At 46.2% G+C, this 15,275-nt stretch overlaps 1 protein-coding gene and 1 non-coding gene across 4 annotated transcripts in view; both read right to left on the bottom strand.

The window, feature by feature from the left end:
• Positions 1 to 15,275, bottom strand: part of LOC110506377 (zinc finger protein 536) — a 205,609-nt gene that overhangs the window by 155,956 nt on the left and 34,378 nt on the right. The gene's annotated exons all lie outside the window — the stretch shown is intronic.
• On the bottom strand, positions 11,364 to 11,436 carry trnaa-ugc. Its single transcript has one exon. It is a non-coding gene; the product is annotated as a tRNA-Ala (tRNA).

The raw sequence follows: 15,275 nt of genomic DNA, 5'->3' as shown, positions 1-15,275 counted from the left end.
GCTTCAGACTGCCTTTGATAAGAACGAAAGTAATACGTTAGACCATGAACAGACGTTCTGTGACGGACATCTCATGGAACGTACCAAGATAATAACTGTTTTTCCCGACAACTGGAGTGGCATTCTTGCTATTATTTTACTTAGGCCCTTGACACTATGGCTTACAGGGCTTTTTGAGTCTTCTGAAATGTTTCCCCTTGGACAGGTTTCTGAATGCTTATCATGATATTGATTATGACACCCCTCTTCTGCATCAAAGGAGACGTGCCTCTACAAACAGGCGCCTGTGCTTCATTTCATTCTATCAGACCAACAGCCAGTGCATCATAAAAGAATTGGCACTCACCACGTTAACCCCTTACCACGTTAACCCCCTTACCACGTTAACCCCTCACCACGTTAACCCCCATACCATGTTAACCCCTTACAGTGTTAACCCTTTACAGTGTTAACCCCTTACCACATTAACCCCCATACCATGTTAACCCCTTATCACGTTAACCCCTTACCACGTTAACCCCTTACAGTGTTAACCCCTTACCAAGTTAACCCTTTACCACGTTAACCCCCATACCATGTTAACCCCTTACCATCTTAAACCCTTATCACGTTAACCCCTTACAGTGTTAACCCCTCACCACGTTAACCCCTTATCACGTTAACCCCTTACAGTGTTAACCCCTTACCACGTTAACCCCTTACAGTGTTAACCCCTTACCACGTTAACCCCTTACAGTGTTAACCCCTTACCACGTTAAACCCTTATCACGTTAACCCCTTACCACGTTAACCCCTTACAGTGTTAACCCCTCACCACGTTAACCCCTTATCACGTTAACCCCTTACAGTGTTAACCCCTTACCACGTTAACCCCTTACCACGTTAACCCCTTAGTGTTAACCCCTTACCACGTTAACCCCTTACAGTGTTAACCCCTTACCACGTTAACCCCTTACAGTGTTAACCCCTTACCACATTAACCCCCATACCATGTTAACCCCTTATCACGTTAACCCCTTACCACGTTAACCCCTTACAGTGTTAACCCCTTACCAAGTTAACCCTTTACCACGTTAACCCCCATACCATGTTAAAACCCCTTACCATCTTAAACCCTTATCACGTTAACCCCTTACAGTGTTAACCCCTCACCACGTTAACCCCTTATCACGTTAACCCCTTACAGTGTTAACCCCTTACCACGTTAACCCCTTACAGTGTTAACCCCTTACCACGTTAACCCCTTACAGTGTTAACCCCTTACCACGTTAACCCCTTACAGTGTTAACCCCTTACCACGTTAAACCCTTATCACATTAACCCCTTACCACGTTAACCCCTTACAGTGTTAACACCTTACCACGTTAACCCCTCACCGCGTTAACCCCTCACCGCGTTAACCCCTTACCGCGTTAACCCCTTACCGCGTTAACCCCTTACCGCGTTAACCCCTTACCGTGTTAACCCCTTACCACGGTAACCCCTTACCACGTTAACCCCTTAACGTGTTAACCCCTTACCACGTTAACCCCTTACCACGTTAACCCCTTACCGTTTTAACCCCTCACCACGTTAACCCCTTACCGTGTTAACCCCTTACCACGTTAACCCCTTACCGTGTTAACCCCTTACCACGTTAACCCCTTTCCACGTTAACCCCTCACCACGTTAACCCCTTACCACGTTAACCCCTTACCACGTTAACCCCTTAACCCCTCACCGCGTTAACCCCTTAACCCCTTACCATGTTAACCCCTCACCACGTTAAACCCTTACCCTGTTAACCCCTCACCACGTTAACCACTTACCACGTTAAGCCCATACCGTGTTAACCCCTTACCGTGTTAACCCCTTACCGTGTTAACCCCTTACCCTGTTAACCCCTTACCCTGTTAACCCCTCACCACGTTAACCACTTACCACGTTAAGCCCATACCGTGTTAACCCCTTAGCACGTTAACCCCTCACCACGTTAACCCCTCACCACGTTAACCACTTACCACGTTAACCCCTTACCACGTTAACCCCTTACCACATTAACCCTTCACCACGTTAACCCCTCACCACGTTAACCCCTCACCACGTTAACCCCTTACCATGTTAACCCCTTACCATGTTAACCACTCACCATGTTAACCACTCACCATGTTAACCCCTTAACCCCTTACCATGATGTTGCAGGCGAAAGCCTGAGAAAAATCCAATCCGGAAGTGCCCCAGGTTTTGAAAGCGTTGCGTTCCAATGAGTCCCTATTCAGCTGTGAATGTACCATCAAGGAGCTTACGCTTTCTACGTATTCCCCAAGGTGTCTACAGCATTGTGATGTAGTTTTACGCATTTCTGTTGAAGAATAGCCGTATGGGGGCACATTGCGTAAGTGGTCACATGGTTCATCAAAGGTAAACGATTTAATTTGATTGCTTTTATGATTTCTGTGACAAGTTTGCCTGCTGCTAGCAAGGCATAATGCTAGGCTATGATAAACTTACACAAATGCTTGTCTAGCGTTGGCTGTAAAGCATATTTTGAAAATCTGAGATGACAGGGTGATTAACAAAAGGCTAAGCTGTGTTCCAATATATTTCACTTGTGATTTTCATGAATAGGAAGATTTTCTAGGAAGATTTATGTCCGTTGCGTTATGCTAATTAGTGTCAGATGATGATAACGGTCCCGTTCACGGGCTGGGCGTCTCTACAGGTTAAATGTGAAGGACTGATCGGTGTAGCAGTCCAAGACGGACATGGGGTTAAAGTGACTCAACTCTCAGAACCACCCCCCAGTTTTGAAAGGAGTTCTGCCAAGTTGACTGTCGCAGATCCAACGTGTTTGTTGTTTCCAACATGTGCATGTGCATGTGTGTGTGTGTGTGTGTGTGTGTTCTATGGTGAGAACAATAACGGGTGAATCTTCTCCTCGTGCAGAGCGAGGTAACCCATAGCGTCACGTGACCGTCACAGGGAGTGAGTGACAGAGCCTTGGAGATGTGGTGTGGGGAATCCGGCGACCTTTCCCCGCTCGGCTGCATTGTAAACCACACTCTATTTCCCATCCTACTTTAACAGCCTGTGAGTGGTGTGTAACCCCGAGGTTAAAGAGCAATCTGTAACCAATTAACCATTTGACTAGCAAAGCCTGCATTCCGTGAATGGGAGGAATGCACAGAGCAGTGGAAAACCTCTGACTGGATGCAGGCGTGTTGGTGGTGGCGACAACTGAGCGAGGGGTTACGAGTGAAGGGGGAGCGGGGATGATGGGGTTAAAGCCTTCCATGGTGACACTGGGATCCAACACTACCTGGTAAAAACGTCAAACTTGACCACGATTTACGGGGTCTTGTGGTGTGGCCCTGGTAACGAGCCCCAGGCTTGGTACACGACGCCTCCCTCCAACAGGAGAGAGATACATAAAGGGAGAGAGAGAGAGACAGAGTGGGAAGGAGGGAGAGAGTGGAGACAGAAAGAGCGACGGAAGGAGAGGAGTCTTGGGGGCCGGCTCCCTCCTCTCCATCCATCAGTGTGTCTGCAGCGGGATCAGGGCCGTGTAATGAGCCGTGGGCCCCCTTACACGTGTTGACGTGCCGCAAAATAAGATCTATTTACCTACACGGCCGCTAGCGACTGGAGAGGAACGCACGTTCCGCCCGCTTCCCCACCCCCAATCTCGGAGGTGAACCCACCCTCTCGAAAAACTCGGAGCTCTGTCTGCTCTGCCTCTGTGGTCAGCCCATCTATCTCTGGGGGGGGGGGCAGTCAGAGGAGGAGGAGGAGAGGGGTGATCCTCTTACACAGACAGAAGCAATTGAGCCCTAGTGTCACATGACTTCAAGGCATCGCTGTCAAGGGGGACTGAAACAGTCAAGGAAGTGACCCCGTAAATGTTGCACTTGACCGTGTGGTTCGATTGGACAGGATGTGACTTTCATGAGTAGAACATTATAAACTATTCTGCTTGATTTGTGTGGATATAATGTAAAAAACATCCGCTAAATTAGTATTACAATTGACAATGGTTTTGGATAGATGATCCATTTTTGACAGTTTACTGAGAGAGCTGATCAACCACAAAGATCTGATAAGACAACAACTGTAAATGAAGAAAATCGAAGCTCATATCCATAACGTACCATATCTAACCAAGCTATTTTCTCTTCGTTTGTCTTCCTGTCCACTGTCCAGCCATTTTCACACCACCCGAAAGAAATAGCGATGCATTTAAAGGGAGAATTAGCAGGAGAGCAGAGGGGAAACGGCCTTTTCACGAGTGTACAGCGGGCCAGAGAGCTCAGCACACAGCCCTGCGTCATAGTGTTCATACTGTACCTACGTGGGAATACGCATCGTAAAAGATGACACCGATTCCACACAGCGTCCTCAGAAAACAAAAGAGAAAGACAGAGTAAGGACAGAGAGAGAGAGATAAAGAGAAAGGACAGAGTGAGAAAGAGAGAGAGAGAGAAAGGACAGAGAGAAAGAGAGAGAGAGAGAAAGGATAGAGAGAGAAAGAGCGATAGAAAGGACAGAGAGAAAGAGCGAAAGACAGAGAGAGAGAAAGAACAGAGAGCGAAAGAGAGAGAGAACGAGAGATAGAAAGAACAAAGTGAGATAGAGAGAGAGAGCAAGGACAAAGAGAGAGAAAGGACAGAGAGAGAGATAAAGAGTTAGAAAGGACAGAGAGAGAGATAAAGAGAGATAGAAAGGACAGAGAGATAAAGAGAGAGCAACAACAGAGAGAGAGAAAGGACAGAGAGAGATATAAAGAGAGATAGAAAGGACAGAGAGAGAGATAAATAGAGATAGAAAGGACAGAGAGAGAGAGATAAAGATAGAAAGGACAGAGAGAGAGAGAGATAAAGAGAGATAGAAAGGACAGAGAGAGAGATAAAGAGAGTGAGAAAGGACAGAGATAGATATAAAGAGAGGTAGAAAGGACAGAGAGAAAAATAGTGATAGAAAGGACAGAGAAAAATAGTGATAGAAAGGACAGAGAGAAAAATAGTGATAGAAAGGATAGAGAGAAAAATAGTGATAGAAAGGACAGAGAGAGAGAGAGAAAGAGAAAGCAAGGACAGCGAGAGAAAGGACAGAGAGAGAGATAAAGAGAGATAGAAAGGACAGAGATAGAGAGATAAAGAGAGAGAGAAAGGACAGAGATAGATATAAAGAGAGATAGAAAAGACAGAGAGAGAGAAAGATAGAAAGGACAGAGAGAGTTAAAAATAGAAAGATAGGACAGAGAGAGATATAAAGATAGAAAGGACAGAGAGACAAAGATAGAAAGATAGGACAGAGAGAGAGATAAAGATAGATAGGACAGAGAGAGAGAAAGATAGAAAGATAGGACAGAGAGAGATAGAAAGATAGAAAGAAAGGACAGCGAGAGAGAGAAAGATAGAAAGGACAGAGAGAGAGTTAAAGATAGAAAGATAGGACAGAGAGAGATAAAGATAGAAAGGACAGAGAGAGAGATAAAGATAGAAAGATAGGACAGAGAGAGATATAAAGAGAGAGATATAAAGATACATTGGGGAAAACAAGTATTTGATACACTGCTGATTTTGCAGGTTTCCCTACTTACAAAGCATTTAGAGGTCTGTAATTTGTATCATAGGTACACTTCAACTGTGAGAGACGGAATCTAAAACAAAAATCCAGAAAATGACATTGTATGATTTTTAAGTAATTCATTTGCATTTTATTGTATGACATAAGTAATTTATATATCAGAAAAGCAGAACTTAATATTTGGTACAGAAACCATTGTTTGCAATTACAGAGATCATACGTTTCCTGTAGTTCCTGACAAGGTTTGCACACACTGCAGCAGGGATTTTGGCCCACTCCTCCATACAGACCAGATCCTCTCCAGATCCTTCAGGTTTCGGGGCTGTCGCTGGGCAATACGGACTTTCAGCTCCCTCCAAAGATTTTCTATTGGGTTCAGGTCTGGAGACTGGCTAGGCCACTCCAGGACCTTGAGATGCTTCTTACGGACCCACTCCTTAGTTGCCCTGGCTGTGTGTTTCGGGTCGTTGTCATGCTGAAAGACCCAGCCACGACCCATCTTCAATGCTCTTACTGAGGGAAGGAGGTTGTTGGCCAAGATCTCGCAAAACATGGCCCCACCCATCCTCCCCTCAATACGGTACAGTCGTCCTGTCCACTTTGCAGAAAATAATGATGTTTCCACCTCCATGCTTCACGGTTGGGATGGTGTTCTTGGGGTTGTACTCATCCTTCTTCTTCCTCCAAACACGGCGAGTGGGGTTTAGACCAAAAAGCTCTATTTTTGTCTCATCAAACCACATGACCTAGTCCCATTCCTCCTCTGGATCATCCAGATGGTCATTGGCAAACTTCAGACGGGCCTGGACATGCGCTGGTTTGAGCAGGGGGACCTTGCGTGCGCTGCAGGATTTTAATCCATGACGGCGTAGTGTGGTTACTAATGGTTTTCTTTGAGACTGTGGTCCCAGCTCTCTCCTATGATAAAAATTACAGACCTCTACATGCTTTGTAAGTAGGAAAATCTGCAAAATCGGCAGTGTATCAAATACTTGTTCTCCCCACTGTAGATAGAAAGGACAGAGCGAGAGATAAAGAGAGATAGAAAGGACAGAAAGAAAGAGAGATAGAAAGGACAGAGAGAGAAATAAAGAGAGAGCAAGGACAGAGAGAGCAAAAGGACAGAGAGATAGAAAGGACAGAGAGAGAAAGGACAGAGAAAGATAACGATTGATAGAAAGGACAGAGAGAGAAATAGTGATAGAAAGGACAGAGAGATAGAAAGGACAGAGAGAGAGAAAGATTGATAGAAAGGAGAGAGAGATATAAAGAGAGATACAAAGGACAGAGAGAGAGATAAAGATTGATAGAAAGGACAGAGAGAGATATAAAGAGAGAGCAAGGACAGCAAGAGATAGAAAGAGAGATAGAAAGGACAGAGATAGAGATAAAGATTGATAGAAAGGACAGAGAGAGATATAAAGATTGATAGAAAGGACAGAGAGAGATATAAAGAGAGAGCAAGGACAGAGAGAGATATCAAGAGAGATAGAAAGGACAGAGCGAGAGATAAAGATTGATAGAAAGGACAGAGAGATAAAGATTAATAGAAAGGACAGAGAGAGATATAAAGAGAGAGCAAGGACATAGAGAGATACAGATTGATAGAAAGGACAGAGAGAGATATAAAGAGAGATAGAAAGGACAGAGAGAGATAGAAAGAGAGATAGAAAGGACAGAGAGAGATATAAAGAGAGAGCAAGGACAGCAAGAGATAGAAAGAGAGATAGAAAGGACAAAGAGAGAGATAAAGATTGATAGAAAGGACAGAGAGAGATAAAGATTGATAGAAAGGACAGAGAGAGATAAAGAGAGATAGAAAGGACAGAGATATAAAGAGAGATAGAAAGGACAGAGAGAGAAAGGACAGAGAGAGAGAAAGAGTGAGAGCTGTGCTGTGCTGTTGGGCGAAAGAGAATGCGACTAATAATGAGACATCTATTTTACCCACCAGCCCTCTGTGTGCAGCGCCTCGATGATACGCCTGTTTTCCTCCGGCCCCCATTATCAGTGCACTTGAACCCGGGATAACAATGAGTTCATAGAGATTGAGAAGTGCCGGGGCCTTAATTGTATGTATTTAGTCACGCAAACCGAGGCAATGGCCTGAGAATGGCTAGTTAGCCAATGACATCATTTAGCTTCAGAGTTGACTCAATGGGGCTGGAGCAAATGTGCACTGTTGCCACGTCCACCAGGCTCTGCTCGCTGTGTCAAAGAACTGTCTGTCTCATATCTACAGTGCTATCGACCCTCTGCAGTACAGGACATATTTGGTGTTTTCAGAACCAGTAGGTCTCCCAAGATCCCTCCGGCGGTGTCTCCGTCTTCATTGTCAACACCTTCTTCTTTAAAGAGAAGATGCTTTGATAACTATGCCAGTTGTGTTGTTGTTTTTTTTTGCGTGGCGTGCGTGTGTTTGTGTGGCGTGTGTGTGCGCGTCCTTTGTCAATCAACGGTGGATGTTTTTGGCGGCACAAAGCCGATGATCGCATCATGATGTTATTGTGCCTGACTTGCTCGGCACAAAGAGGGAAGGGAGCGTGTTCTCAAGCAGGGATGTCAGCACTTGAAAAATCAATCACCATCTGGGCTCATTTCATACAAGGGAGAGAGAGAGAGAGAGAGGGAGGAACAACCAACAGCTCCCGTTTGGCCAGAAACAACAGGCTAGGCCCAAACCTAAGAAAAGCATTATGGCAACATCGGGGCCTTATCCACAGCAATGAGGCGGCACTGTGCGAAAAGCAGCTCGGCATTAGCTGAGCGCAAGGTCACAGAAAGCAAAACACGGATAAGAGTAGAGGGAGCACAGATTCACCTGCTTGGCTAACACCACAGCTCTGTTTATTCTTTGCCATTCCAACGACTAGCTCCATGGTTGTACCGGCGCTTCATACGTAATTGATCTTCTGAACTTAAAAGTATCAAATCGTAAATTGGGGGTGGGCACTGAAACACTAAAGCTCCACATTTTGGAGAAGGCTGGGGGGGCGGGGAGGGGGGGCATGATTTCTGCTGCGGCGTTGCCTCCTTTCAGTGGCACAGCTGTGTGAAAAATACCAGTTAGAAAAGATGCTGAGGCAGCAAAAGCATTTAATAGTCAACAAACAGTTATCTAAGCCCATGTCCAACAACTAGACACCGCCATAATGTGACCTACATACTAAGTGAATAAGAATTATTTTTACATCAGGGAGGGGGCGAACAGAACAGAGCTCATTCAGCTGACAGTAATTAAATAGCAAGTATTCCTTTTCACTGGTCTTTCGCCTCTCTCCCAGCTAAGAAAGTATAATGTAACAGAACATATTGTGCCATATTAAGTATTCTACTCTTTTTTTTGTTGTTGTTTTTTTGTTCTCGGTTCTTTGGGATTTAATGGAATGACAAGTCAGGGGAGGGTTAGTCTGAATTTTTCCAAGGACGTGGGATGGATTCTAACACTGTTCCATTCTTGCCTAAGCTGGGGGATGAACCCGCTGACCTCGAGCCAGCGTGCCACATTGGAAGAACAAAAAAAAAATGTCATATGTAAGTCAGAGGGGAATGAGTTCAGACGGACCCGTGGACCACTAGTCCGTTCACACACACACACAATACATACACACACACACGCACATCCATACCCTACATCCCCAGCCTTCCGCCTGCATGCCCACCTCCCTTGAAGATGAATGTGAGAGTGAAACCCAAACCAGCCATGCTCTCAGATCAGGTAGGTCCGTTCCAGACAAAAAACTGCAGAAGGATGATAAAAGAGGGGGAGCGGGCAAAACAGGCGATACGCCGGCCGCCAGAACAAAGCAGGTGTCCGTATTAATGCACCATCGAGCACTTGGAACCCTGCACCTCAATACAGGAGGAGGAGGAGGAGGAGGATGAGGAGGAGGGGCAAGAAGGGAAGGGCGAGCACAGTGAAAGAGCAAAGTCAGTAGAAGAAAACTTTTCAACCAATTGGAATAACTAGAAAACAAGTCAACGGGTGACATTGTGGTGGACAACACCATAAACCTCCCATTGGGATGAATCATCATTGGAGCTCTTCATTCTGTCTGTGACCAACAGGTCATCGGTTTGAATTGGCTTTATTTCTTAAAAACAGACAGACATATATATACACTCCTTTTATCACTCTGGAGTTCCGAAGATCAAGACGAAGTCAGGACAAAATGACACGTCGGACGTTAGACAATGTAACGGGCAGTCGTGAACACCGGGTGACATAATGAAAGGACAAAGGAAGCGATCGAGTTAGTAAGGGCCACAGCATTGGCCCCCCATGGAGAGCCTCACATTCGTTAAATAACTGCTGATGAGTCACTGTGGCATTTGCGTTCCTCAAGTCCTGAAACAGGATTGGGTTTGGGTTTTCATTAGACAACAACGGGCAAAAAGGCAATCAAAAAAAAAGAGGGGGGAGAGAAGAACGAGAGAGGCAGAAAGAAAAAATACATTTTGGCGGATCAATTACCACACCTCAGGGGCGTCTTAATTGAATTCTCCTCTACAGCTGCCACATATTCCTCTGGTTGTAGGTGTCTACGGCATTTGCATAAACGTGCCTCCAATTTGATGCCGAAAAAAAGAGGTGGCGAAGCACCCAGAACAACAAAAACATCCAACCAGAAAACAACAACGGCTGTTTAAATAGGGATAAGGTGGATTCTGGGAGTCAACCTGGGATGTGTTATTGAGAAGTGCATTACAAAAAGTATCCTTCTATCCACACAGCACCCCCCCCCCCCCCCCCCATTGTGTGGTTTTGGAAAAACACTGATAAAAAGCAAGGTTAAAGAATCCACTGTGCGATTTAACATGCTCCATCATTCCATCATACCAGACACTCCACAGCTGTCTCTCTTCTCGTTGTTCTCCTTCGGTGTAGCAACGTCTCAGCGTCCTGGGTGTCTAACTCACATCAGGTTCTCTGTCCCATGAGAGTTTTCTTTTTTACAAGCCCTGTTTCATCACAACGCTGCTATTTTTAGGCCCCGAATTTGAAATCTGGTCACAGAAATCAGGCTCCATTCAGGAGAGGGCCTTTGTAGAACTTAAATACACCCCAATGTGTCCTTCAACAAAGACCTCTCCTTTTTACTCTCCCTTTAATGCTTTAAGTTTAGGATTGTTAGTTGGTTCTGTGGGTGGGTTTTCTCTCTTTTTTTAGGCATTAGACCGGCTAGCTATTCAACACCACAGTGTCTATAAAAATTCATCAGGATTAAAATGACCTCAGACGCAAAATGAAAGTTCCTAAAGTACACAATGGGGGCTGTCTTTTTGACACATTCTCCGGGCCTTGGGAACAGTATTGTTTCCTGACAAAGTGTCCCTGCCTTGACAATGAGCACCTTTCAGCCCCACACAGGGTCTGCCTTTAGAGCCGGAGAGGGAGACGTATTTCACATATCAATCAAAGAGGAGAGAAAGACCCTCGTCGGGGTAAAAGTGGCCCTTCAGAAAACCTGAACAGATCAAAATGGAGTAAATGCTATTTCCCTCTTATTGTGGCCATCCAGCTGTGTTTTATCAGATGAGGGAAGTATGGAAGTGAAAGGGAGCCCTCATTGTTAATCGTATTTCTCTTCCCATTGCAGTAAGGAAGAACGGGGCGTGACAAAGAGAATGAAACGCATCTCATCAGGTCGTGATTCCTGGGGTGACCTATATCTTTAGTTAAGTGTATCACAAATATAGGAACCCATTTTTTTTTTTTTAATTTACATTTGAGTCATTTAAGCAGACGCTCTTATCCAGAACCGCTTACAGTAGTGAGTAAACACATTTGTCATACTGGTCCCCCACGGGAATCAAACCCGCAACCCTGGCATTGCAAGTGCCAAGCTCTACCAACTGAGCCACGCGGATTATACAAGTGTAATTACATAAGCGTGGCTAGAACACGATGTCAGCAAGACCATCTGTGATGAGTATGTGTATACTGTACTGTACTGTATGTGTGTGTGTGTATATATATATATATATATATATATATATATATGGGTTTCTATATTTGTATATATATATTTGTGTATATATATATATATATATATATATATATATACATATATATATATACATATATATATATATATATATATATACTTTGTGTGCACGTACGTGCATGTGTGTTCTTTACACACCCAGTGCAGTTAGTTGGTGTAATGAGCACACGGTGTGTACATCAGGCCATCATTGCCACCCACTGAGCCAGCCAGTCGCGCCACCGTCGCTAATCACGCTAAAAAATGAATTGCGTGTCTGTGTTGGTAATTCCAAATGGCATTTGACTACCTCCGCCTAGATGTATGATACACATATAAATATAGTATTTCTGGACAGGTGGATTAATAGGCTTCGTTAAAGGGCTTCTTTATAGGTCAGTGCCTGCGTGTAACCCCCCCCCCCCCCCCAAATAATCTCATCTGCGCCTCAATTCATTACAGCACAGGAGGAGAGGAACACAGAAGGGGAGAGAGCACAGGGCTGAGAAAATGATGCCTCTAGTGAGTGAACTGTGAACATGCACGCACACTGCTGTACGCGTTGATGTGTGCAAATCTGTGTCATCGTGTTGATGGGCCTCTGTAAGTAGTAGTATGAAATTGCATTAGTAGTTACTGTATTTGTTCAACCTACAGCGTGAGTGGTATTTTGAAATTGGGATGTTCTGAATTTGTAGAATTGGGGACATGGCACCCTTGGACACAGACTTATCTTAAACCTAATTAGATCATGATAATAGCTTTAGGGCCTCGGTGATAAATGGTTGGCCTGTGGATCGGAACCTTTCCTCAGTTCCAGGTTGTGCACATTGTGCGTATACAGTAGTTCAGCGTTAGATTTTGCAAAACAGACAGCCTAAATGTTAGTAAGGTTAGATTTGTGTTTGATTAAAAGTAAAGGCTTTGTATGGGTCTAATATTGACCTCATCATTTACCCGTTGTTTTCGTGTTGGCACGTCTGCTGGCATTTCACTGCCATCCGCAAAGTGCACGCCACCCCTCCCAGTGTCGTCTCCTATGACATAAGAGATTCATAAACACCCTGAAACCCTGGAGGGCAAACCCGATTCACTGTGTATTAGTGATGGGTCATTCCCTCTTTTCACTCTCCTCCAAAGCCATGGCTTCTCTTCTGAGCCTCTGTCCTGTAGTGTTAGCCAGCCTGCCCAGCGTTTTCCCCGGCCCTCCCTCCCTCGCTTGCTTTCCCAACCGCCATCCACTTCAATGTTCCACGTTTTATTATTTTGAGAGAACATGCATTCCTCTTGTGGGAAAACTTTTCCCCTCAGTGTCATCTGCGTCATGACGAGTTAATGTTGCAAGGCGACATCTATCTTTTTCCAACACCTTGAGGGCATCTTTTAAATGGAGGAATTTGGTCATTATGTGACATTAACCTCATTAGAAAACGCACTTTAACTGCTCGGAGATTAAATTGATTTACAGCTGCCATTTCCAGGACTGCTCTCGATCAACTGTTAAACTATCCTTTTTATGGCCCAGACTCCGCTGTGTGCCTTTTCTCTCCCTCCCACTCCTTGTATTAATGCCAGGTATGTATTCCTATAAAGGACGTGGACAACTTTTTTTTTTTTATGCCACTGTGGTTTAATGTGAAAAATCCCCTACATAAGTGAGCCTCTCCCAGGCGCTCACAATAGAGAATATGATCTGGCTGAGACGGGCATCCGCTCCGTTTGCGTGGCTAAATGTCAGCGCTCTGCCTCTCTGCTCCTGACAGCTCAGGTTTACGTGGCCGTTTAAGCATAACACGCACACTGTATTTCTTTGATGAATCAATAACCCTACCATTTCTGTGCACCAGCCGCCCTCCATCTGGGAGAATTGATCCCCGCGGATGGAGTGATACCGCCCTCCCTCCATCCCTCCATCGTTCCACCGCACTTTTGACACATAAATAAAATATGTTGGCCTTTTTTTTTTTCTTCAATTGGCCACAATGTTGATCCTGAGGAATATGGCGCAGGTCACATGGTAGCATCAAGGGGGAGACTGGAGCTAGGAGTCGGGTGGCTGCTATCGCTCACTGGCGCCTCCCACAAAATCCCCGGAACTTTCCAGCAACGCATTTATTAGAGTGAATGACTCTTCTAAAGAATGGCATTACAAAATAATGTGGTCGCTAAATTATTTAAGCATTTTTGCCATAATGCTTCACTTCATAACCACAGAACTATGTACACCCACACACACACGCACGCACACACACGCACACGCACGCACACACACACACACACACACACACACACACACACACACACACACACACACACACACACACACACACACACACACACACACACACACACACACACACACAGAATTAAAGCAAATCCATTTAATGTCATCATCCAAATTTAGAAAAGGAAAAGATGAGAGAAGGCGGGGGGGTGGTGCAGAGAAGGTGGTGGTGGTGGGGGGGGTGCAGCGAAGGTGGTGGGGGGGGGGGTGCAGCGAAGGTGGTGGGGGGGGGGGGGTGCAGCGAAGGTGGGGGGGCGGTGCAGAGAAGAGAAGGTGGGGGGGCGGTGCAGAGAAGAGAAGGTGGAGGGGCGGTGCAGAGAAGAGAAGGTGGGGGGGCGGTGCAGAGAAGGTGGTGGGGGGGGGGGGTGCAGCGAAGGTGGGGGGGCGGTGCAGAGAAGAGAAGGTGGGGGGGCGGTGCAGAGAAGAGAAGGTGGAGGGGCGGTGCAGAGAAGAGAAGGTGGGGGGGCGGTGCAGAGAAGAGAAGGTGGGGGGGTGGTGCAGAGAAGAGAAGGTGGGGGGGGCGGTGCAGAGAAGAGAAGGTGGAGGGGCGGTGCAGAGAAGAGAAGGTGGAGGGGCGGTGCAGAGAAGAGAAGGTGGGGGGGCGGTGCAGAGAAGAGAAGGTGGGGGGGCGGTGCAGAGAAGAGAAGGTGGAGGGGCGGTGCAGAGAAGAGAAGGTGGAGGGGCGGTGCAGAGAAGAGAAGGTGGAGGGGCGGTGCAGAGAAGAGAAGGTGGAGGGGCGGTGCAGAGAAGAGAAGGTGGAGGGGCGGTGCAGAGAAGGTGGGGGGGGGGGCGGTGCAGAGAAGAGAAGGTGGAGGGGCGGTGCAGAGAAGAGAAGGTGGGGGGGCGGTGCAGAGAAAGTGGGGGGAGGGCGATGTTAACTCCATCACACTACTATATTTAGGTGTCAGGCTCACAAGCCATCCTGACTTTAATATAAATAGATATAAATCAACATGTGGGGCACTGTGTTTTACCCGCTATCAACAGATGAGTGCCACATGTTATCCCACACCTCCTCAACATATTCAGGGAGTGATGGTGAAAGCATTTCTGTGGCCGGGTTCGAAACAGCTGCTAGGTGAACTAACCTTGGTGTGGCATGCCAGGGGCCCCACCTCCAGAGTGTCCACTGCTGCCCTGCCACTCTCCCCCTGTGACCTGCCTCCTGGCTGGGTTGCTGCAGTCCTGTGTGCCCCCACTACCACCACCACCCAGGCTCAGCTCAGGTCAGGGCTGTTGCCACACACAGCCCCTCTAGTCAGAGCCTCTGGTGCCTAATTAGGGAGGAGGGATGGAGGAATGGAAGGATGGAGGGAAGGAGAGCCAGCTTGGACTTTAAGAGACTAACCCACCTCTGCCATAACGGAGCACTTATAGGATTAAAGGGGCATTAGCGTTGATATGCCCATGTAGGCCGTCTGTATATTTATATAGGGCCA

The sequence above is a fragment of the Oncorhynchus mykiss genome, chromosome 26 (assembly GCF_013265735.2).
Source record: "Oncorhynchus mykiss isolate Arlee chromosome 26, USDA_OmykA_1.1, whole genome shotgun sequence".
NCBI lineage: Eukaryota > Metazoa > Chordata > Actinopteri > Salmoniformes > Salmonidae > Oncorhynchus > Oncorhynchus mykiss.
The sequence above is the reverse complement of the archived record's forward strand: the minus strand, read 5'-3'. Positions and strand labels throughout refer to the sequence as shown.